At 41.3% G+C, this 17,560-nt stretch overlaps 1 pseudogene across 1 annotated transcript in view; it reads left to right on the plus strand.

Moving 5' to 3' along the window:
- LOC145992213 (glucose dehydrogenase [FAD, quinone] pseudogene) overlaps positions 1–17,560 on the plus strand; it is a 58,048-nt pseudogene that overhangs the window by 25,884 nt on the left and 14,604 nt on the right. The window contains exon 2 of the transcript XR_014442151.1: positions 10,209–10,320. The product of XR_014442151.1 is annotated as a glucose dehydrogenase [FAD, quinone] pseudogene (transcript). The remainder of the gene's footprint in view (positions 1–10,208; positions 10,321–17,560) is intronic.

The raw sequence follows: 17,560 nt of genomic DNA on the forward strand, positions 1-17,560 counted from the left end.
TCTTTTGATATCTGAAACTAAAGCTTTAAGAGCCGATGCCTCTAGCTCCTTTTAATTGTGTGGTTAGGGTATGGAGTTCCGTTGCCTTTGTTATCTTAGCTAGTAATGGACGTTATTGCTTTAAAAAGGGTCGTGATCATTTTTCTACGGTAGTGGACGGCACATTTCGTACCAAAAGTGCATCAACATTGAGTCGATGAATTTCGAGATCTATGCCTGGGATTTCCCTAAATATGAATTCTAAAAATTCAGGCAATAAATACGGATGAGTAACAACATGGGAGTCGAGAGGGGGTGCGGTCGAACCGGTCCGTCGACCCCCCTGCAAGTTGTCACGGTTATTACAAGTTATAAAGTAAGAGAAACCTTGTATTTTGTTTGTAAACAACAGATATTAAGTTCTATTTCTTGGTATTCGACCAGAAGTAAAACAAAATGCATCAAATCATACATTTTGAAGGTAAATTCAGGAACCAGTTTATATTTCTCATATTCTAGGTTTTAAACTAAAGAATAAATGGTTTTACAGTTTTCAAAATTCCAAATATTAGAGTTTTTTTGTGATCGGTCACATATCACAAACACTAAAATTTATCCCAAGCTCTAGAACGAGATGTGCAAAAGTTAATAACAAAATAGAATAAGGATGCAGTTTCGTTACACCAAATGTCTGAAATGTTATAAAAAAAATGCAGCAGTTGTTCTCGATATTCACTCATCTGGTGGATCGAGGAGAAGAATCTTCTCAACGGTATAATGATGATAATACTGATAAATTCGTTCATTTTTGTTATTTTATAATATTAATGATAATAATGTGGATTATAAAAATTATTATCATTTCTATTATTTCTACTATTTAAGCTTTGTCGAAGGCCCCTCCTACAAAAACTTCTGGCGATGCCCACGAATGACAAGCACTTGAAAATATACCAACGAGTTGTTTTGCGATCGAGTTTGAAGAACGTAAAAAAAAAAATTCAGATACTTTCTGTTTCCTCTCAGAACAGAGTCATGAGTCAGCGGCGGTTGGAGAAACTCTCTGAACTTGGGAAGATAGAGATGGATTGAAAACTTCATCGCATGCTTGATGGTCATAAATTACGATGAACCAAATTGAGCAATTTCGTCAACTTTTCATGCGGAACTAAAGGCTTCAGCTTACCTTGAAAAGATGTCTCAGTCTTTCCAACAATTTATGCGCCCGACAGTGTGGCAACACAATGTCCTACAGAAGGAGTCTTTGTTTAAAGCTTCAAATACCGCGATATGAAGTCGTTCAATAGATTTCGAAAGCCAAGATCTACATCAAAAGCAATTGTTTCTTTATTTTGTGTAAAATTTTAGTAGTTTAGTTTCGCCTTGATACTTATTTAGGGTAATACCGGTGATGAGGATGATTAGGACCTCCTCCATGGCATAGAGATAACGTCGTCGCCGACCTCCGTGGCTGAGTGATTCGCACAGATCCATACGGCGCCAGAGACCGGGTTAGAATTCCGGCCTAGGCATGGGAGTTTATCGTGAGTTTTCTTGCTGCAATTTCACGATATTATCACTAGACCTCGGATATAACCTATTTTTTTCCTTTACAGGTATACAAGAAATAATAAGTTATGTCAGCGTTTCGTTAAAAAACTCAACAACTAATGAAGTTCTATAGTGCCTAAAAAAACTATTTTGCTTGTTAGAACCTATTTTAGGTTTACGTGCCTAAATCGAACCTTTTTTTAGGCTTTTATATATTTTTAAAGGTTTTGCAGACTTTTTATGTCACACAGAGGCATTTGCTTTGTTCGGTCATGAGAAAATTCAATGACGAACGTGTTTGAACCGTACTCTCTGTCGATTTCCCTTCCTCCAAGTCCATGGTGAATTTTCAAAGCTCTAAACAAAGCAAAATGTCTGGTGCCACTGTTAGCTGTACAATCCAAAGTGGTCTGATCTGTGTGGTCTTGCTCACTTTCGCGTAACTTCCGTGCTTTGTGGCATTCACGCCTTCCAAACTAACATTTCAGAATTGAAGTTTGCACCACTGACTATGTTTTTCTTGAAAGATTATTTTCAGCATAGAAGATCCTCACAGACAAAATTGCGGAGTTTGACTGTGGATAACATGAAAAACCATTGTTGCCTAACTATACGGCGAAGAGTGGATTTTAATAGTAAACTTCCAATGGTAAGTTCTGCCATCGCCGTAGAGTTAGGCAACACACATAATGTTATGCAAGATAGTGCGTATTTCAGGATATAGGTGTCCCATTTTCATCGCCAGTGACTACCTAATCAGCAGTATTCAGAAATTTTGAACTATTTTATTTTTTTTTAACCTACTTCAGGATATTTTTAGCCTAACTTACGATTTTTAGAGCCTATTTTAGGATTTTTAGAGCCTATTTTAGAAACCTAAAAGCACACTTTTTAGAACCTAAGAATCAGAGGTCTAATCATCACTAATCGTCGGGATAGTCAGAATTGGCCGAAAAGCGGCGTATTCTAGGCTGAGTGAGCCCAAGAGAGGGACATTGCTAGAAAATCAGCTGATACAACGCACCCCGCAGCGCCTTCCTGAAAGCACATTGTTAACGATTGCCCTCCCATCGTCCGCCTTGTACTTGTATTTAAAAATCGACTGCTTTTAAATTCCAAATCCCGTAACGTTGCTATAAATGCAAAGTAACAGATCACCTCGTAATTTTATGCAAGCGACAATTTGCGCGGCGGTGGAATAAAATTTTAGTGTCGCTCGTAATCGAAATGATCACTAAACCAGACCTTCCGGGCTGTAGTCAGTCCATGGACAATATAGTGCACGCGGAGGTTTCCAGTTAATATAAATTGCATTATGTACGCAACAAGTCACCTGACAATTTCCCGGCCGAGTGATCAATGCGGGATAATTGCTGCTATAAAAGGGAAACATATTACTCAACTGGAAAAATAATTACTAACGCATTATTAACAACAAAAAATGGCATTTCGAAAACATAAAACCAGTTCAGAGTAGTTGTGGTAGCAGTAATAATAACGGTTTATGTTAAGTACCTCAATCACAACCATTTACCGCACTGTATTCAACTGAAGTATCCACATTTATTTATTTTTTATTTTACTTTTTTTTATGGGAGGGAACTCCCGAAGTAAGCAAGCCATCACCCGCATACACTCGAGGGTATGGACTTATTGTCCTGGTTCCTAAAAATATACGAGGACGTCACTTGCTCCGAATTTAACGGTTCCCCCGACTTTATTTTCTCTATTTATTACGATTTGATTCCATTTTATAATAAATATAATAATAGATTACAATACTATACATAGAAATATATATAACATAATTGATGTATACAATACATAATGATATCTGTTCTGGGATCCAGAACAGAGGGCATGAACCTCGTGAGTGATATTACATTATATGTACAATTTTTAAGCAATTGTGTACAGTGAAAATATAACATTTACTATTATTGTACAGCTTCTGGTTTCCACTCTTGCATTTTCAAACTTACAACAGTATTAATAACATATATCGGGATAGCGTCTTATTCAATTCCGTTCTGGCTTTCCACAGCGGTTCTGAGTCTATAACAGATGTTCTTTACAAAGGATCTTCATCATCAATAACTCACAGAACCCAACCCCAGTCTGGCATCCCAGAGCATGGTGTCCCCTGCTATTCACTTACTCTCACGCTTTGATGTAGTAATAAAACAGAGCAGCCAAAAAGTTTGAAACCAGTGGGAAAACTTGACTCCAAATACTTCACATGTCCGCCACCAGTCTGAACACATTTCCTCCAACGTTTCAACCTATTTCCTTTAATTCTCTTCAAAACATGAAGATCCAGAGAAGCAGTTGCAGCGATATTCCGGATCCGACATTTTCCCGATATACACCCAAGATTTCAAAATTGCCGCATGGTAAAATTCATGGGGTTGAGGTCCCGAGATTGTGGTGCCCATTCTACAGGACCCCTTCTCCCGCATCCAATCAAGAGATTTTCAATAAAACTGTTATTCAGCATTTGCCTGCTGTGTGTCGGGACTGACGTCAGGAAACAGTTTTCATTTTCCTTCGAAAATCCGCTGTTATATTCCAAAATCTCAAAAAACCACATAGCTACGCTTATAGCTGAATCTTCGTGTGGTTTGCCTTCGTTGTTCTCTAGATATTCGCAAAAAAAATTGTGGTTAAGTAAGGCTATAGAACTATTGCGATAGCTAGACAACAGTGAAAACGAACCACACGAAGATTGCTGTAGAATTCTAATCAGATGTAATTTTTCAGTATTTGCAATATCATAGCGTTTATCAAAATAAAAGGAAAATTCGAAAATTGCTTCGGTGGCGTGCGTGAAAGGCCCAGCCAAGCCATAACAAACCAATACCGTATTTTACCGCATAATAATAGCTTTTTTTCTTCTTTTTAGTCCAAAAATTGGATTTTAACCTTTTCATCGCATCGGCGCGTCACATAACGAAACCAATGAAATTGGCACAGAATCTTCGGACACAGATAAAATTCCTGAAAGTTCGTATTTCGTAACACCGTTGTAGATTTTCTCAAGTGTAATATTTTTACTGTCCACCTCCGTGGCCGTGCAGTGTAAGGCGCGCTCGCTATGCTTTGGGCTCCGACTGCGGGACGGCATAGATAGGAGTCCGCCTAGGTTCAGTCTTCAGGTTCACGGCCTGTGAGTAGGATCGGCGGCCACCCACCATCGTGAGGGTTCGGTGTGCTGACACCACGTCACATTACCGGTTGAAGAACTCCACGCCTCTAGGTAAGATTGTGGGAGGGAGACTGGCAGTCGGGAGATAGGCCAAGGCCATCCAGGGCTGTCGAGCCACGGATTATTATTATTAATATTTCAACTATAATGCACAAATCAATAACAACTTTATTTAAAAAGTTTCTTATAGACCAGAAAAATATTCGCTAAACTGTCGCGAAAAAAATTACGTGTGTTGATTTGAACTATCGCACTCACGAGTATATCGTGCATAGTAATCTTGCACCAAAGACCGTACAGTATGAGTTTTAAGTACTTATAAAACCGGCACATTTATATATTTTTTTCACGTCGGCTTCCGTGACGGAGTGGTTAGCACAGCGCGCTATGACGCAAGGGCACCCAGGTTCGAATCTTGGTCTGCGATTGGGTGTTCATTATGAGTGTCCCTTCATCAATTTCATCATTTCATCACATGCCTCATCCCCGGGATTAGCCGAAAGTTGCTGAAATGAGAAGTAAAATAAACCAAATCAATCATTTCAAAAAATCTTTTGCGATGAAATACGGTGGTGAAATCGTTGGCGTGAGTCGACCACTATACCGCGCTCGGCCACCAGGTTATGGAACATGACAGTACGGGAACAATACTGTCAATCAGTGCCCCAGACGCTAGGGGGAGTACGAGACATCAATTTCAAGGCCAACCGTGTCTTTTTGTTCGCCGCGTCGAGATATAAAGAGACGCACCGAGAGCTCTCAAGAGTGTCGGATTTCTCCATTGTAATCCCAAGTTCTCCTCCGCAGTCAACTGGAAATGTTTTCTGTTGTACGACAACCGCATCCTGATATTTCGCAGAAAAAGAAAGAAACTGGCACGCAGAATCAAGCAGAGGGGAGGAGGATTAGCTTTTTGTGTGTGGAAAAAAAAAAAAGCTGCTATTATTGATTTCCCTAACACGCATTTTCCCATACAGCAATTTCAGCAATGACAGGGTTTCTTTTCTTTTGTCTAGCTCACGTCTTTTTTCATCTCTCTGACCCTGGACATTGTTATTTGTCTCGATTCTTTGTCAGTCTGTGGATTTCTTCCCTATTTCATGCTCTATTCCCCGCCTCTGTGGCCCAATATATTTCCTCCTTCGTCCACATCGCCAGCGATGAAGCGAGAAGGTCCATGCTTGCTTGGCACTGCATCCGAATCAAGACGGGCCCAGACAATGCTGATCACTCAGGCAGACTTAACCGCAATTCCAACTCAGACGTTCCGCCCATTGATGGTTGGTTGCTAGTCCAGTCTCCGTAGCGAATGAATACCAGGTAGCCTCGCGAGCCAAAAAACCAACGCCCACTGAGGAGGTTCGAATCCAGGCTGTGGCATCATCATTCATGTTGACTCTCAGGTGGTGACGTCGTGTTATATTCGCAGTTGCCGCGTTCGATCCCCGGTGAATGCACACTGCACAGGGGTTCGATTACCACATTAAACTGTAGTTCCAGTCCCGATTATCCTAACTAAGCATAAATTAAACTTACATTTTGATTCTTACATTGTTTCTCCCTCTTAAGACTTGACACCCTACACTGTGAAAAAAATGCTGTTAAAGTTACACGGGCAGTGGTCCCGGGAGGACCACATCAAATTTTGATCGACGTTTAACCTCAGTCGTGTTAAAATTATTTTATATAGTTTTAACACCACTGAGGTCAAACGTTGACCAAAAAGGTGGTGTGGACCTCCTGGAACAACTATCTGTGTTGTTTTAGCACCTTTAAGGTTAAACTGCGACCAGAAAGTGGTGTGGATCTCCTGTGTTTCATTAACACCACCAGTGGCGTGGCGTGACCGGCTATCAGTACGACAATTATGCCTGCTAGACGCTATCACCCCCCCCCCCCCCCAAGTAAAGAAAAGGTGTCTTCGAGCTAGATATTTGTTCATTTCGTTCTTGTTTTGAAATCAGCACAGTGATTTAGCCAAAAAAAAAAATATATCCTAGAAAAAACTACCACTCATGAGACAGTTACCACGAAAATCCAATGAATAGCGGTAGACCCTTGTCAATTCTTCATCCGTCTCTTGTTTCTTTGCAATAACGTGCGAAGGGGAAGAAGATACACACTTTTCTCGGGTCAGTTTGACGTTTGTGTGGTGAGCACTGAGCAGACGACAGAACTCCGTTCCTTTGTGGAAGGGAAGCCCAGCTGTACGTACTACTGTTGTTGCCAACTTAGTATTTTGGAGCAAGGTTTGTCCAAATCACAAATCACAGCAAAGAAGTATATTTTCGTCTATTACATAACTGGTTACAGTTGTAGTTGAATCCCCTTGGCTTTGCTGTCTACCTCTAGTTGCTTCACAGAAATAGTATTCTTATTTTAGGCGGTATTTAGCTCTTTTCTGCCAATCCGATGTGACAACACTGGCTGATCCGGTAGGTATGAACGGCAACAGGGCCCCTTAACAGGCATATGAATAACCCCATAGCATACTATGCCCCAAAGCCCTTCTCCGCTCTTTCCTTGCATTGGCGCCCTCTTCTCCCTTGTAGCCTCTTCAGGGTAGCGGAACGGCCTCCCTCTTCGCTTCTGTCGGCTGCAGAAAAATGTCCTAGGCAATATCTACTCGACGGGACGGAAACGGGGTTCATTAACGTATTTAACAATGTTGTCATTTTATTGAAACAACTTTTTTAATTCTTTACATTTTGCTGTTACCTTCGGTAACATCGGCTACATGCACGCCACGCCTCTGAACACCATTGAGGTTAAACAATTACCTGAAAGTGGTGTGGATCTCCTGGGACCACCGCCTGTGTCGTTATAGAACCACTGAGGTTAAACTGGGTGTTGTTTTAACACCACTGACGTTAAACTTCGACCAAAATGTGTTGTGGATCTTCTAGGACCACTGTCTGTGTTGGTTTAGCACCTTTGAGGTTAAACTGCGACCAAAATGTGGTGTGGACATCCTGGGACCACTGTCTTTGTTGTTTTAGAAACCACTGAGAAACCTTTAGGCTCTGTTTCGTGGGGTCAAGTGTGGGGTCTCCGTTCAAAACCCCATATAACAGCAGCGGTAGGAGTGGAAGTGCAGTACGAACCACACGCTGAGCTGTCTTGTTTGAGCCCACTTTATGCACAAATAGGCTAATCGACACTGGAGATAGAATTTAAAGTGGCATCCGAACCACCATGTGCCTTCACCGGGTATTGAACCCGGAACCTCTTGATCGCTGATCACGTGTCGATGTTCAATGTGCATGCGCCAAAAGCGGCATAGGAAGAAAAAAATGCAAACAGAACGAAATTGACGAAGTTTCACATGGACGACGAGATCCAGAATTAAAGGAACTTCGGAATACCTTTAAAAGCGCACTTGAAGTGGGACGTGCACAACGTAAGCTCTCCAACACGTACCTCTTTACGTATAACCTCCTGCGTGTGTCGAATACGTATAAAGCAAAAAGGAATAAAACGACCATGAAAAGGTATCCAAGACTTTCTCCACTCGGAGATCATCTTGTACGAACTCCTCCGAGCGAGCACGGAAGCAACATGTACTGCGGTTTAACTGTCTATTCTTCCCTCGCCGCAACAATCGCCGTAACTCTCGCTGATTGAACGTTTAACACATTATCCTCCTTTGTACAACAATTTCACGACCGCAACAATGGGAAGAAACCGCCACGAGCCGTCTTCGACATGGGCTTGGCGGTGCACCGTCCGCCCGCAAGGAAAATTGCGATTTTCTCATTTGGATTTAGATGCAAATGGGGAGGGGGTGTCTCCTTACATCCCCCCGTGGATAATTGCAAATCCGTTGTCAACGGGTGCGTGTGCGTGACAGTAGTTATAGCTGTCTCGAAATTTATGTCCACAAATGTATTTCCGCCTGTCGCTCGTTCTTATTACAGGCGCATGGAGATTAACACAAGCGTTGCCATCCTATCTCTTATGTACCTAAACCTGGGCCTTTTCCACATATACTGTACAAGCCAGAAGGTTTATCTTGATACAGTTCCCGGCAAAGAACGTGTCTGTCTGCCGCAAGGCGTTCTTGCAAAACATGGTGATTCATTGTGCTGTACCATATCCTTCCAAAGGACAAGCAAACCATATCAATAAGCTATTCAAATCCTTAAGAGAGAAAAATATTTTCCCTTTCGCCATTCCCTGCGGGTCGGTCCCGTTCCCTTCCCCATCGCTGTGAATGGGGCAATCTAGCGTTCAAATTCCCCTCACAAGGGGAAGGGCGAGCTCTGACTGGTGGAGAGCAAAGCACGAGCTGTCTCCGCCGCTTCTTATTGGGTGAAAGCACTCACATGATGGGTGCCCAGGTCTTCCAGCACACGATACACTACCGAGTGGAGGAAGCGGTACCAAGATAGACTTAGCTCCTGTTCAAAATTCCAAACAACAAGGATTGCCCCGTACAGGAAGAACAAAAAGCAAATTAACCTTCGGAGGAAAAAATAAATGTGTAAATTTAGGTAAATGGTATCACTAATTTAAAATTCATAAAATTTTAAGAGCGTGCGCATCAAATGACTGACATGATTAACGAGAGAAAATTACGTAGCTGAGAGAATGCCCATACATTTTCAGTTGGTAATCACTGAAAACCACATCCAATGAGAATCTAACTTGACAACTCTCCACATCAGAGATGTGGTAGAAGAGCATCTATACAGTATGTCTATCTTGTAAAGGGTTCTCCAATAAAAATGCTATGATTTTGAAATGAACTGGCAGCTATGCTTCAAATGTTATAACTGTCAATAGTTGTCATTTGTGTGTAGTATACTGTGACAATTCATCATGGATAAATACACGCAGAGCAACTTGAAACGAATCATAATTTTGGGCAAAAAATTAAATTCTGAGATGAAGCTCATTTCTGGTTAAATGGATATGTTAACAAACAAAATTGTCGTTTTTGGTGTGAGAGATTCACGAGAAGCCCTTGCATCCGCAAAAGGCATGGTGGCAACATCGGACCATTTTTAGGATTGCACAGTCATCGAATTCACTCGTGTGCACGAAGTCGAGGTGGACACTTAAATAATTTGTTATTCAAATCAAAATGTAATATACTATGCTTCAAAACAATATAAAAAGTTTGGTTGTATATGAAAGAGTTTTTATTTTATATCATTTTTTAAAAAAAATCATATCGTTCTTATTGGAAAAACCTATATAAACTTTAAACTTATTTTACAGAGTTTCCAGTTACATGCAAAAGAATGAAAGGTAGATATGTGCAAGGTGTAAATAAAAGTGCAAGAGTATAATACGCTGTAATTCATAAACTGGCATGTAAAGCTGTTCTCGGGGTAGTAGAAATGTAGGTTTTCTGAATTGCACTCATAATAGCTATCTTCGCCTATAAATTTGTTACCCGATAAAAAGATCTCTGTAGTTCCCGTGTGTTCCAAGCTCAAGTATCTCATAGTTCTTGTTTCCCTTCCAGACATCCCAAACTTCGCAAAAGACAACCAGGCCTGAAGTAGCGAATTGACTGCCACAAGGAAGGGAATACTAGACACAACAGCAGCATTAAAAAAAGAACCCATTTGCTTGGAGTAAGTATGAACCACTCGCAATATAAGAAAGGGTTTCCTCAAATATCTTCATTTTATTACATGTTTACAAACCAATATGGTCAGTGAGGTTTACTCTACAACAAAGCCAGGCTTGGTTACCCCGACGTATTTGTGTAGCAAGTATGGGATGAAGACCGAGCAGCGTTGTAAGAGGGGCGGAAATGAGGGAACAAGGCTTCCTCGGTTACGTTCGTGGAGTGGGATATCTCGTAACTCCCGATCTGCTAATACTTACTGGCCTTTAAGTGCAGTGTGCAGGCGGAAATCTCGCACCGCAAGGACAGTGGTGGTCTCCACAAGCGCACGTGAGTTGCTTATCTTGCAATAATCTTCCGTCTATCAGATAGATTGTTCTGCAAAGGACACTAACAAAGTTAACGGACAGAGAGAATTCTGTTACAATTTCCACGCTGCTTCCTTTGTTTCCTCGATAAAAATAAAGGCTAAACTGTGAAAAACTTGCCTCAGGACATTTATAAATACCAGGTGGTTATAATTAAAGTGACGGTGTTCAGAGTAGTACAGCACGGGCTGTAATGAGAGTAGCAGTCTTAAACTTCGTTGATATGCTAATGAAGCAATGCGCTCGCGAATTATGCAAAAAAAAAAAAAAAAAAAAATAGTTCCAATTCTCGCCACCAGGGTAAAAAATGGCGCTGTAAGCAGTCAAAACGTGGTATAGTTACAGGAAAAACACTATAAATCGCAGAAAACAATACTCTTTGTAATAAAATATCGCTACAATTTCACTATTCGAATTACATGAACGTTACTAAAGGAAAAAGCAACAAGCGTCACCAATGACAACCAGGGAGCTCACACAATGGTTAGGCAATGTCACCGACTTTGACGTCAGAGTTACGGAAAATTCCACGTTTCGACTGCTTACAGCGCCATTTTTTACCCTGGTGGCGAGAATTGGAACTATTTTTTTTTTTTTTTTTCATAATTCGCGAGCGCATTGCTTCATTAGCATATCTACGAAGTTTCAGACTGCTACTCTCATTACAGCCCGTGCTGTACCACTCTGAACACCGTCACTTTAATTATAACCACCTGGTATGTATAAATTCAATGGGATTTGGATTAATAAAAGTTGCAATTTTTCACGTCTACGAAGAAAAATTCAAGGAATTCCCGGTGAGTTGCCACGCTGAAAGTGCAGAAGCACCAAAAGTGCATGAACCTTGACCTATATATATATACAGAGTATGCATAAAGTCCCAGTACCATTACAAAAAACATTGCTCGGAAACTACATGCAATAGAACAATGCTGTTGATTGCAAAATGAGCTACAACTCTCCACGTTTATATGCCATACACCTCAATGTGCTCCCCTCTAGTTGCTCTCAGAACATCAAGGCGGTAATCCACTTCTGCCCATACACAGAAAAAACTGGTTTGTTTGGAATTACCAAAAAAGTTTGGTTCAGCTGTTTGTTTATGCTTTTGGTTTCCGATAACCAAACGCTGCTTGTAATTACTAAAGCATTTTGTTTAAGAATACCAAACAATTTGGTCAGACGAAATATGGTACTCGTAAACAAAATGATACATATGTAAGTAAAGAGAAACAAAAAGTTTAGTTAAATTTACTATATGTGCGTGCGCGTGCTTTCGAATTTGAAATAACGATTGTCCAGTTTCGTCGAGTGTAGTATGAAAGACCTTTGTCGAAAATTGAAACTCATGTCATGTAGATAGATAATTACTCGAAGCGAGTCTTCATGTTGTTGTGTAACCTAATAATCTGAAAAAAGCTCAGAATATACATACTTTATACTGAGTATCCTACACCGGCCGCTAGATGGTTCTGTCAATATGTGTGGAAGGAACGTAAGTTGTTGTACAACAAATAATGGTAATCATAGTGAAAAATTGTGCTTTAACACTCTTCGAAAGATGTGTGAACATTAAAGCTACAAATAAACAAGGTCAGTGATCGGTTAGTTCGTATGAACTTTCCAGCCTGATCATTACCTGTGCGTAATTAGAGATCGGTTAGTTCATTGAACTCTCCAGCCTAATTATTGCCTATGTTTGTACGAGCAGGAAAAGGTTTATTATCCATTTTGCCTTGACTCATCTCACTCAACAGGTCGCTAGGTGCCGTGGCTTGCCGGAAGTTGATAGCTTCCTGGAGATGAGGCCTTGCTCGAAAAGGTTTATTATCCAGACTTTTGAATAAATTATTTAACAAATCGTTTGGTAATTTTGACTACATTATTTCCTAAACAAATGGGTTACATTTTGTTAGATTTGCCAAAATAATATTTGGTTTTGGTAACCAAAAAATTGTTTACGACAAACAAATAGAACTTGACCAAATCTTTTGGTACTGGTGAACAATTCTTTGGTTGATGCCTATTGAAACAAACGATTTATTCACCACTACCATTTTTTTGGGTTAATCCAAACAAACATTTTTCTCTGTGTACACGCCCCAGCATATTACCAGTAACAGTTAGGGTTCTCTCCGTTATTCTTCTTCGAAGAGTAGCAATATCTGGAACAGGAGTGCGGTAAACACAATCTTTGACATACCCCTAGAAGAAAAAATCCAAGGGTGTGACATCAGGAGAGCGGGGTTGCCAGGGAATAGGCCCATCACGGCCAATCCACCTGCCAGGGAAATGCCAATCCAGAAGACCTCGAACATCCTTGGACCAATGAGGGGGTGCCCCATCTTGTTGAAAAATTACGGTTGGCCGGAATTCCTCTAGAATGGACACCAGGAGGCCTCTTGCTGACAATGGATTCAGTAGTCCTGGATTGTGTATTCCAATTCAATGTTACTGGGGTGTGTCGGGATATTTCCATTCCTTATGATCTCAAAATGTCGTCGAAAAACACGCCAAAGAACGTTCGACAGCAAACGCTCGATGCTCATCCTACCAAGGACGTATTTAGGGGAAGGATCCAGTGGGTCCCCCCGGAATACTTAATAATTACAAAAATGAAATAATGAAATAATAAAATTACTAAAATTAAATAATGAAAATATACTTGTTCTTTAATCGATGTTTATTTATTTCGGCAAAACGTATTGGAAAGCAAGGATTATATTGTAATCATACTACATTGAATGACAGTGGCAAAGTAGATGTATGCAAGATTTATTACTACTTAACACGTAACATTCATAAAATATCACCAGGAACTGGATCTAACAACCTTTTGCTTATATCCAATTAATATTCAATTCTTTATCTATTTGACATTAATTTCCTTGCCAGGGCAGTTGTTTTTCTTACAAATTTTGCCGACTTTAAGATAATGAATACGTGCTGTTATATCACTATTCTTATACCGTCATTTTACCTATTCATGTAATATAAATATATTAATTAATTTAAATATTTTAATTAATTTAATATAATAATTATTTTTATTTAAACATTATTATTATTTTGAGACACTTGGTTCGGATACGTGCCTGCTACCGACCAACGCTGCATGACGTCTGAGACTTTAAACCGCTCTACCCAGAGGTGTGTGTTTCATCACGCCACCTACAAAGATGTCGGAATGACGCCAAACTTCGTCTACAGTGAAATCGCGCATACTCCCGCGTTTACCTGTAATGAAACAGCCAATTAGACCTACCGCTGGCCCCCTCTTTGGGCAACAAGCGGCAACCTTTGAACCAGTCCTCCCCGACGTAGCCTACAGGGCAATAGGATCTTGTCAAAATAACCGTAGTGCGCTATGATTGCGCACTGGTTCCCAGAGCGTCGGCGTTTCATTGTTTCTGCCCCATCCTGTATATACGGAATATATGCAATGCATTCCCACAACTGGACGCCCCGACGATAAACTCAGAGTTATGACTTGATGCATCTTGAGCTGCAGGTGCGCAATCCACAAAAATCTAGAGCAGGTGCACCCACTGCTGTAAATATTGTTACAAAGTAGCGCCGCTACAGGCGGTGTGCACTTCATCTCACTATCGACTTTCATCCTCCTGCAGGCTATCGGGGAGTCATATCGCACCGGAGGACACGGGAGAAAGGTGGTCGCGCCGCGGGCCGACGTGTTCATGACCAACCGACAGCCCGCGGCGGAGTCTGTTGCTGACCGCTTCCGATCGTGCTGTTTCCAGAGCATCCTCCCAGGCTGCGCAAGTTCAGAGGCACAAGGTTGGCTGTCCGAGAACTACATTTCCTTTCACATCCCGTGTTATTGTGTCACGCATTCGCAGGCAACAAAAAAACATGGAGTATTCGGGTTAATTGAGGCATGCTCTTGCCATTCTCAGTGAAACCGGTCCCGCTGCAACTGGTTGCCTCCGTTGCAAGTGCGTTGGAGCTACGGTGACGGCACCGCGCGTACCATCGCAACAATTGGATGACCGATTGATTTGGCTTGTCTTTTCTGCCACTTTCGGCTAATGAGGATGAGTGATGAAGGAACACTCACAAAGAATACCCACGCCCAGGTCGGAGTTCGAACCTGGGATTCCTGGCGTCGTGGTGCGATGTGCGTTCCTTTAAGAAGACCACGTCACAGCGACAATAGGTCACGATGAGCTAGCTACCCCCCTCCCCTCCCGGTCCCAACTCTCCCCGAACCACTTGCTACTGGCACTAAAATTACTGTCACGTAACAAGATTTCAGTTTTCTTTTTGAGTTAAAGACGAAAGCAAGAAGGAGCATATCCGGTTCGAATAAATTTCGAACAATACCTTACAATAACAAAAGAGCCAAGTTAGCAACACTGCACAACGCAAAGAACCTTATTGCGGATTGGATTGGATTGATTTGTTGTTTTAAGTCCACTGTATGCACAGTAAGGCTAATCGGGACTGGACCTACAGTTTAAAGTGGGATCCGAACTACTATGTTCAAAACTTATTGACGACACTGCCTCCCACTCCAAATTAACCCAGTTGGCAACTCTAGCTTCCGTTAAGACGAGCAACACTGCATGCTATTATTGAAGAGCCGACTTGGCAATACTACATTCCATTATAAAACAGAAAGTAGCAGCACTGTATTACATTACAAGAGCAGAGTTCACAGCACTGCCTTCCATCACAAACTATACGGCGCACGCTTTTAGAAGGAACATGAGTTCGGCCAATACCCAGCCAGTGCTACTGCGCTGTTGCCAAACTAACTGATAGCGCAAGAGAAGGACAGAAAATTCGCGATGTGTCCATTATTTTGATAATGCACACTATATATGAGTACAGTGAAATAATATAGTGAATATTTCTACACAGGATTATGATACCATACCCCTGTAGCATATACCAGAAAACCATACTTGAAAGAAGCTTGAAGGTATTTATTGTAGAGGAACTGCAAGGTCATCACCACCGCTTTCGTCATCATCCTCGGTCTCCGTGTCACTGAATTCACTCATTTCCGAATCACTCTCCTGGAGGATAATGATTAGATTTTGCACCCTTGGTGCCTGCACTACTGGTGCTAAGTTTTGAGAGTGACATTATTTAAAATAAAAAGAACACACGGAACACACACTATCGCACGAAAGGGCTGTATTTAATCTTTTCACAAACTGTTCTTTGTGGCGCACGAGTGAACGATAAGCGAATAATTTTACACCGGCCTTGCTACGAAAACGCTGAACTCAAACTGACCCAGACTTTCAATGTTCGAGAACGCCCAGAACAATGAAGGGTCATTGTTTATATCGAGGCGAATTTAACACCCACAGTTTTCCCTAGACACAATAACTCAGCTGCGTCAACACGGTGGCAACGAAAAAACAGGCGGAAGGATATGAAAGGTGTTTCCCTTGTTTCTTCAAGGAACGATAACTCCGGCTGTAGGCGACGGAAATTCATGGGACTTGGACAGTCAGGTTCAAAATGTCTTTCCCCATCTTATGATGAACCTTAAAGTGGCGAGTTTTATGAAAACTTCTTGCGCGTAAGAAAAATACAGAACACGGCTTTTAACTTCCGCGCCGCAGTCTGCTAACTGTACAACGTTGCACTCCTGCCATTGGCTGATCGCCACGCACACTCTCTGCGTGGCCCCGCCCGATATCGCTTCTAAAAGCGTGCGTCGTATAGTCACACTGACAACACTACCTTCCATTAAGAATGAGTTGACAACAATACCTTCCATTATAAAAGTTTGAAGTTGGAAACACTGCATTCCATTATAAAACAAGTAGACTTGGCAACACTACTTTCCATTATAAAAGTATTAAGAGTTGGAAACACTACCTTCCAGTATAAAAGAATCGAGTTGGCAACACTGCATTCAATCACAAAAGGGATATCGTGAATAAGCGCAACAATAGATTTCCGCGGAAAGAAAATTATACGACTTGGAACATAAAAAGCTCATTTGACAAATAACAGCGTCAGCTTCCTTGCCAGTAATTGCACCTAACCGCTAACAAAGCAACAGATATGCATTTTATTATTACTCCGAAGATGCTCTTTCTACTTCCTAATGGGCAATACAATAGAAGGCCATGTTTGTTTTCGAATAGCTCTAAGCCCTGCGTCAGGTCAACCTTGCAGCAGGTTTTAGCATATGTAGATCCAAACGTGCGCGCAAGAATATAGTTCCACTGAGACGGGTTCTATTCCGACACAACTGCATACTTGCAAGAAAACAGTTATTTAATTTGTAATATACAGACAAAATAATACATTGATTAGCAGGTATGGACTTAATTGGTTGCAATCACTGTGCAGACGAACTTAGAACCGCAGATTCGCCAACTCGAATCTGTAATGCGTTGAAGAGACATTGAAACTTTAGAGCGAGTCGAGCGAGACTGAATGCGTTGCAGAGCGCGTGAAATCGCTGATACCAGTGTTGCACCTTCCACTATTTTAACCCTATGTTTATTGTAGAGCGGCGAGAATGGCTGAATCTCCTGTTCAGCGCGCGGTTTTACCCGAATGTTATTTTGGGCTTCATCCGAAAGGAAATGTTCTTCAAAGTCAAGCAAGTTGTTTTAAATGCATAATCCTCCTTGCGGCAACAAGATCAAAGTAAAACAGGGCGTGAGGTGATTTGCCGTCAATGTGCACACGAATTGTATCACGGGTGTTGAATGATTTGCGGTTTGAGTTTAGCAAGAGGAAACGATTGTTTGTTGTTTGACGACAAAAGAATCTCCGCGGTATTAAAATATATCGCAGTGAGAAGAAACATGTTTATTATTTGGACGAGACGTCCTTCAACTCGGTGGGTGGGGGAAGGGGTAATAAAACATGGAAGGATAC

This window comes from Lepisma saccharinum, chromosome 9 (assembly GCF_977018435.1).
Source record: "Lepisma saccharinum chromosome 9, izLepSacc3.1, whole genome shotgun sequence".
Taxonomy (NCBI): Eukaryota; Metazoa; Arthropoda; class Insecta; order Zygentoma; family Lepismatidae; genus Lepisma; species Lepisma saccharinum.